Below are 5,552 nucleotides of genomic sequence, written 5' to 3'. Positions count from 1 at the left end.
ACAATCAAGCGTACATACAACCACTGTACTTGTACAGTAAATCTTTGTGTACTGCACTTTGGAGACCTGTTCAGAACGAAGGGATTGTGATGCTCTTGCTCTCTGAGCCTCTCTTGCCTGCACCAGGCTCTGATACCATGTAAAGAATGAGGATGCAAGAGAGCTACACAAGACAAGCACAAAGCACACAGAGATGGAAAGCTTCTTCTTCTTCTCTAAGAAAAGAGAGTACAAAATGACTAAGTGCTAAAACTGAAAAGTAGCACATATGTACATGCGGTCACTAAGTGTGAACTCGCTAGAAGTGTACTAGGCTGGCACTATAAGTGTAGTCCAGCTGTAGAATCACTGGCAGAGATCCTCCATGTCGGTCACCTAACGCGCCAGTGAGTAAATGTCGTAAGCGGCCAAGACCCGTAGTGGCTGCCAGCTCAAGATGTAGAGATCGACATCTCAACAGAACGGAACATGTAACAATTGTTCGTAATCTAGGAACTTGACATGAAAGATTTCTGTAGGACAATGATGTATTGACATTCATTTTGTATTATTGAGAGAGAGAGAGAGAGAGAGAGAGAGAGAGAGAGAGAGAGAGAGAGAGAGAGAGAGAGAGAGAGAGAGAGAGAGAGAGAGAGAGAGAGAGAGACTATGGAAGAGTCCCTTTGTGTATACACACAACATGCCATTTATAGGTTTGAGAGTTTGGACATCAAACAATCACTGTTACTTGAATGCTTCTAGATTTGATCACTCATGAGTCCCTACATACTTTCTTTCCCAATCACTTTGTGGAATGTCAATGGCCACCCTTATATCCACAATCCTCCAGCGTCGACTTTCATTAATCAACCTCAGCATAGAGCATACAACATGTCTACCATTCATGTTGTTTGACATTTGAGGACGATAATACGATCTATACATCTCTCTCTCTCTCTCTCTCTCTCTCTCTCTAAATGAGAATGACATGCATCTTATCCTACTTGGAGACCTTGCCAAACATATTGCTTCTGAGGATACCAAGACTAACTTATCGACAATATAACCTTTCTTACAAGTGCTTCATGTGAACATCAAGATTCAATCAACTCTCCTTGCTTGGTTTGTACACACGTTATCATTTTGAGGATGCGTCCATATAAACATTGTATCTAAAAGAAAACCATTTGGTGATACAATGTTATGCAGATTAGGAGCAAGGTATGACATCATTAGGGATGGGTAGGACATACGTTAATTCCAACTTTCTATGAGTACTTGCATATGTAGATAGAAACTTGGGATACACATGTATTTTAGAGAACAAGAGTGTCCAAACAACTGAACAATCATAGAGGTGAAACCTAGAAATATAAGCAAACCATGTTGACAAGAGCACTAAGAAGTTCGAGTTTAGAATTCACTACAAAACTATGCCAGTAGAACATGGACACTATAGCTTTAAGTAGAGGCAATGGTGGTCATGTCAATGGGAAACTTGCCATAAAGGTTTTGCAAGTAAGTGACATAAATCAAAGCAAGTTTTTTATCACCTAGTACTCTCTCTCTCTCTCTCTCTCTCTCTCTCTCTCTCTCTCTCTCTCTCTCTCTCTCTATTATGACACATAATGGTTTCAACATCGAGAGAGTCAAGAGAGATGTCTTAGTCTAAGTCATATGTGTATCTACAGCCATTGTGTCCTAATTTGGAAGGTCAAGGCTTTTGGAAATGCCACAATCTAGCCTTGGCATTATCCCTTCCTTGCATGAACCATAGGGCGTAGCATGTAGCCTTATTATAGTACAAATAAGAAGTACCAATGTAGCCTTATGTGTGTGTGAGAGAGAAGGGGGGATTTATTAACACTACAATGCCCCTTATATAATAGACATTTTTTCATTGGTGCATAAAAAATATGACCTTGGAGGGAAGAAGAGTTGTGTACAAGAATTGAACCCATGCTTTTATTGGCAGCAGCAACGCGTGGGCCACATACTAGTAAGCTATTGTGCAAATTCTTGTAGGAGGTGTGAGTCACATGTAACAAAGAAACTCGCTGCAAGTGCAAATCACTTCGAGTTTTTATTAAGTTCCCATCAAGTTTACACAATGTTTTGATATGGGCTGCACAAAGCTCACCTAGTTCACATGGGGTATTGTGCTGTGCACACTGTGAATTCACATCCACAACTCACTCAAAGTTGACACCAAGTTCATAACTTTTAGGTTCACATTTAGTTCACAAAGATGATAGAACAACTCAAAGTTTCCCCATGCCACAATGCCTCTTCTTTTCCATAGATCTAATTTGATAGCCTTTGTGTCACATGAATGATTGACTAGTGCCTCTTTTAGGCTGTTGTTTGAGTTCGTATCCACAAAAGGCAGAGGCAACAAACATGAATTGAGCTAGCTTACGTGGTTACCCTGTGCATGTGAACCTGTCATTGGGTATAGCTACATTCAAGTCCTATGTGATCTACATATTGTAGCCTCGTAGGTGGGGCTCAGACTGCCCATACACGCATGCTTCATGCTTAATTGGACTAATGAATGTGCATGTCATTGATGTGGTGATTTAGATTGTGCATATCCTAGTGCCGCAATTCGAATTGTTCTACTGACCTATGCCTAGTGCATTAGACAATGTTTTGGATTGGTTAGCCCGCCTTTGGGCGAAACACTCCATCTTTAGCCAGTTAGTGCTTGAGAGAGACTCAGGATAATGAAAGATGAGGAGAAAAAGTGCAGATTCAAGTGTGAACCGCTCCTCTTCATCAACAATCTCAATAGAGCCTCAAGTGGAAAGCAAGCATTTTCTAGGGGAAGGGGAGCCACAACACTAAGTAAAACGGGGTCTTAAGACCCCCGAACTGGATTGACGGCTATTGACCCTCCGTCGGAATTTCGAGACTGATGGGCGTCCAAAAAAAAACGCTGCCCCTGCTTGCACCCACGCGTTTCGAATGCGAGACCTCCTCCTAATGAGGTTGATGGCGTAACCACCTCGCTCGCGCGCATCATGTGACCTAAGTGGCAAAGATAAGCCTTATAAATAAACTCGGATGTCCACCCCCCTTGTCCTAGTTACTAATTTTGTCCTAGTTTACTTTTCAAAAATCTGGTGGTGCTGCGCATCTAGTGATTCCTGCTTGTAGTTCCCCACCGTGGATGGGGCTTCATTGAAGACCCTGTGTTACTTAGTCCTGAGGGGAAGGGGGTCCCTGGAACAGAACAAGTGTGGGTCTACACATCCAATGGCTTTCGACGATGTGGGAAAAGACAAATTTGTTTTTCATTCTATCGCCTGTAAGGACCTAGTGAGGGTTGAGATTTATCGACCTCGTGAGACACAGCTCTTAGCTTGGATTTTGGGAATCCAACCAATCAAACGCCTTTAGATGCAAGAGGGATAGTCCCTTTGGAACTCTTAAGGGTTTTAGATAACAAACACATGGAAAGAACGAGCGCTTTTCAGTGTCTCTCTGTGCAGCACCTACACGCCCAAATTCTCTATCGAGCGATGGGCTCCTGGGCGAAAGAGGCTTTTCTGTACCTCGGTGCAGCGCCTCCCCCATCCCTCTTCCTGAATGCCCCGGCACATGTATCCAGGGCAACACATTCCTGTGAGTTTTGAGTAAAGCCCTCATGACCACCACTCACAGACATGCATTGTTGGCGCATACGGATAATGGGCGCCCACCAAAACCCCCAAGAAAGTCTGTCATTTTGTGGGTACTCGCATGCCCGTTGCTGACTCTATTTCTCGTTTTTCCGCTCATCTTCTCTTCCTATTCTTCGATCAATTCACTTGCAGAGGAGCGCTCTCAAAGGCTTCCGGCCAGCATCTCTCCTTCTACCAGTGCCCCCCCCGCCTCCTGAGTCAGACGATACGAAGCTTGTTGATTTCTCTGGCGGTATGTACTACATTATGCATCTTCTGAGGTTTTTGATGTATATGCACAACTGGCTCTTGCAAAGGAGGAATTTTTGTGATCTGAAGCTGTAGTTAGAACTGGTATTCCAGGAGATTGCAACATATGGAGAGGCAACTGGATTCGAAACCCTGTTGGGCCAGCTTACACAAACACAACATGCCAGTTTATCCAGGAAAATCAGGATTGCATGAAGCTTGGAAGACCAGATCTTGGCTTTTTGTACTGGCGATGGAAACCTCACGATTGTGAGCTCCCCTTATTTGATGCAAGGGCCTTCCTCAGGATTGTTGCAGGAAAGATGTGGGCTTTCATTGGGGACTCCATCGCTCGAAACAATTATCAGTCTGTTTTGTGCCATCTTGCCCAGGTGATTGTCTTGAGATCTTTGTTGTAGCACACGGGACGAATTGAACTTTAGCTGTTGTTTCACTGCAGATTGAGAATCCAGAGTGTGATGAATGGAAATCATATTGCTACTTCAGATCTTACAATTTTACAATTCTTATTGCATGGGCTCCCTTCTTGGTCAAAGGATTCGAGCGAGCTGAAGGCTTTACACAGTACATTGCGAAGCTTCACTTGGATGAGCCTGATGAGAGATGGGCATCAACGTTGCATAAGTACGACTACATTGTTTTGTCAGCTGGGCGCTGGTTCATGAGGGACTCTCTGTATTTTGTACAAAATGAGCTGATGGGCTGCCATAATTGCCCGATGTTGAATGCTACAAACGTGGGTTGGCCCTATGCGTACAGAGTGGCATTAAGGGCTAGCTTCGACTTTCTGATTGCGGCAAAGTACAAGGGGGTGGTATTCTTCAGGACTATCTCTCCCGATCACTGGCAAAATGGTGCTTGGGATCAGGGCGGCGAATGCCCACAAACAGCTCCATTCAAGAGCAAGTCATATACTGTAGATGGGCTGTCCCGGTTCATGTACAACATGCAGCTAGAAGAGTTCAACAAGACCGTGCAGAGAAGCTCAGAGTATTCATTCAAGCTCAAGATTGTGGATACATTATTTTCGGCATTGCTACGGCCTGACGCGCATCCTGGCCCATATGGCCATTTTCATTCAAATGTAAAGAATGATTGTCTGCATTGGTGTCTTCCAGGGGCTGTGGATACATGGAGTGCAATGCTTCTGCATGTGCTCAAGCATCTCTAGTTGTGCCTTCCGCATGTATGTAAGCTTCTCAGCGGGACATGTAGCGGATGCTAGCCTCGGGACATTTTCCTCTTTACCCATTCACTTGAACAAGCACAAATTTTTTGTCTGCAGCTTGTTGGAAGCTACAAAATTTGTTATCTTGTAGTAAATACTGAGGAGATTTCTTTTTCCCGGTGCTGCTAATAATGTGAGCATTGTTCGCCGTGTGTGCACTCTTTGAGAAAACCCCATTAGCTGAGCTCGCAGTAAGTCGCTTCTTTGATCCAAAGGCTAAGCTTGAAAATTGATTAGGGGTAAATTTATGTTGTGGGCTGACCTATTAGAAGCTAATGTCTTTTGGTTTTTAGCCTTTCAGGTTAAATAGGCTGATTTATTAAAATTGAATGCTCTTTTGAGGTATGATTGAAATGTAAAAATAGATGCCATTGGGTATGGAACCTGCGTCTTTACGCACCCACACATAC

The 5,552-nt window shown here is 43.6% G+C and overlaps 1 pseudogene across 1 annotated transcript; it reads left to right on the top strand.

The window, feature by feature from the left end:
• Positions 1 to 3,437: 3,437 nt before the first annotated feature.
• LOC147420171 (protein trichome birefringence-like 20) lies at positions 3,438 to 5,294 on the top strand (annotated as a pseudogene). The gene is made up of 3 exons (XR_015187014.1): positions 3,438 to 3,897; positions 4,008 to 4,285; positions 4,354 to 5,294. The product of XR_015187014.1 is annotated as a protein trichome birefringence-like 20 (transcript).
• Positions 5,295 to 5,552: the final 258 nt, after the last annotated feature.

Source organism: Adiantum capillus-veneris, chromosome 28 (assembly GCF_014529385.1).
Source record: "Adiantum capillus-veneris isolate H3 chromosome 28, ASM1452938v2, whole genome shotgun sequence".
Lineage (NCBI taxonomy): Eukaryota > Viridiplantae > Streptophyta > Polypodiopsida > Polypodiales > Pteridaceae > Adiantum > Adiantum capillus-veneris.
The sequence above is the reverse complement of the archived record's forward strand: the minus strand, read 5'-3'. Positions and strand labels throughout refer to the sequence as shown.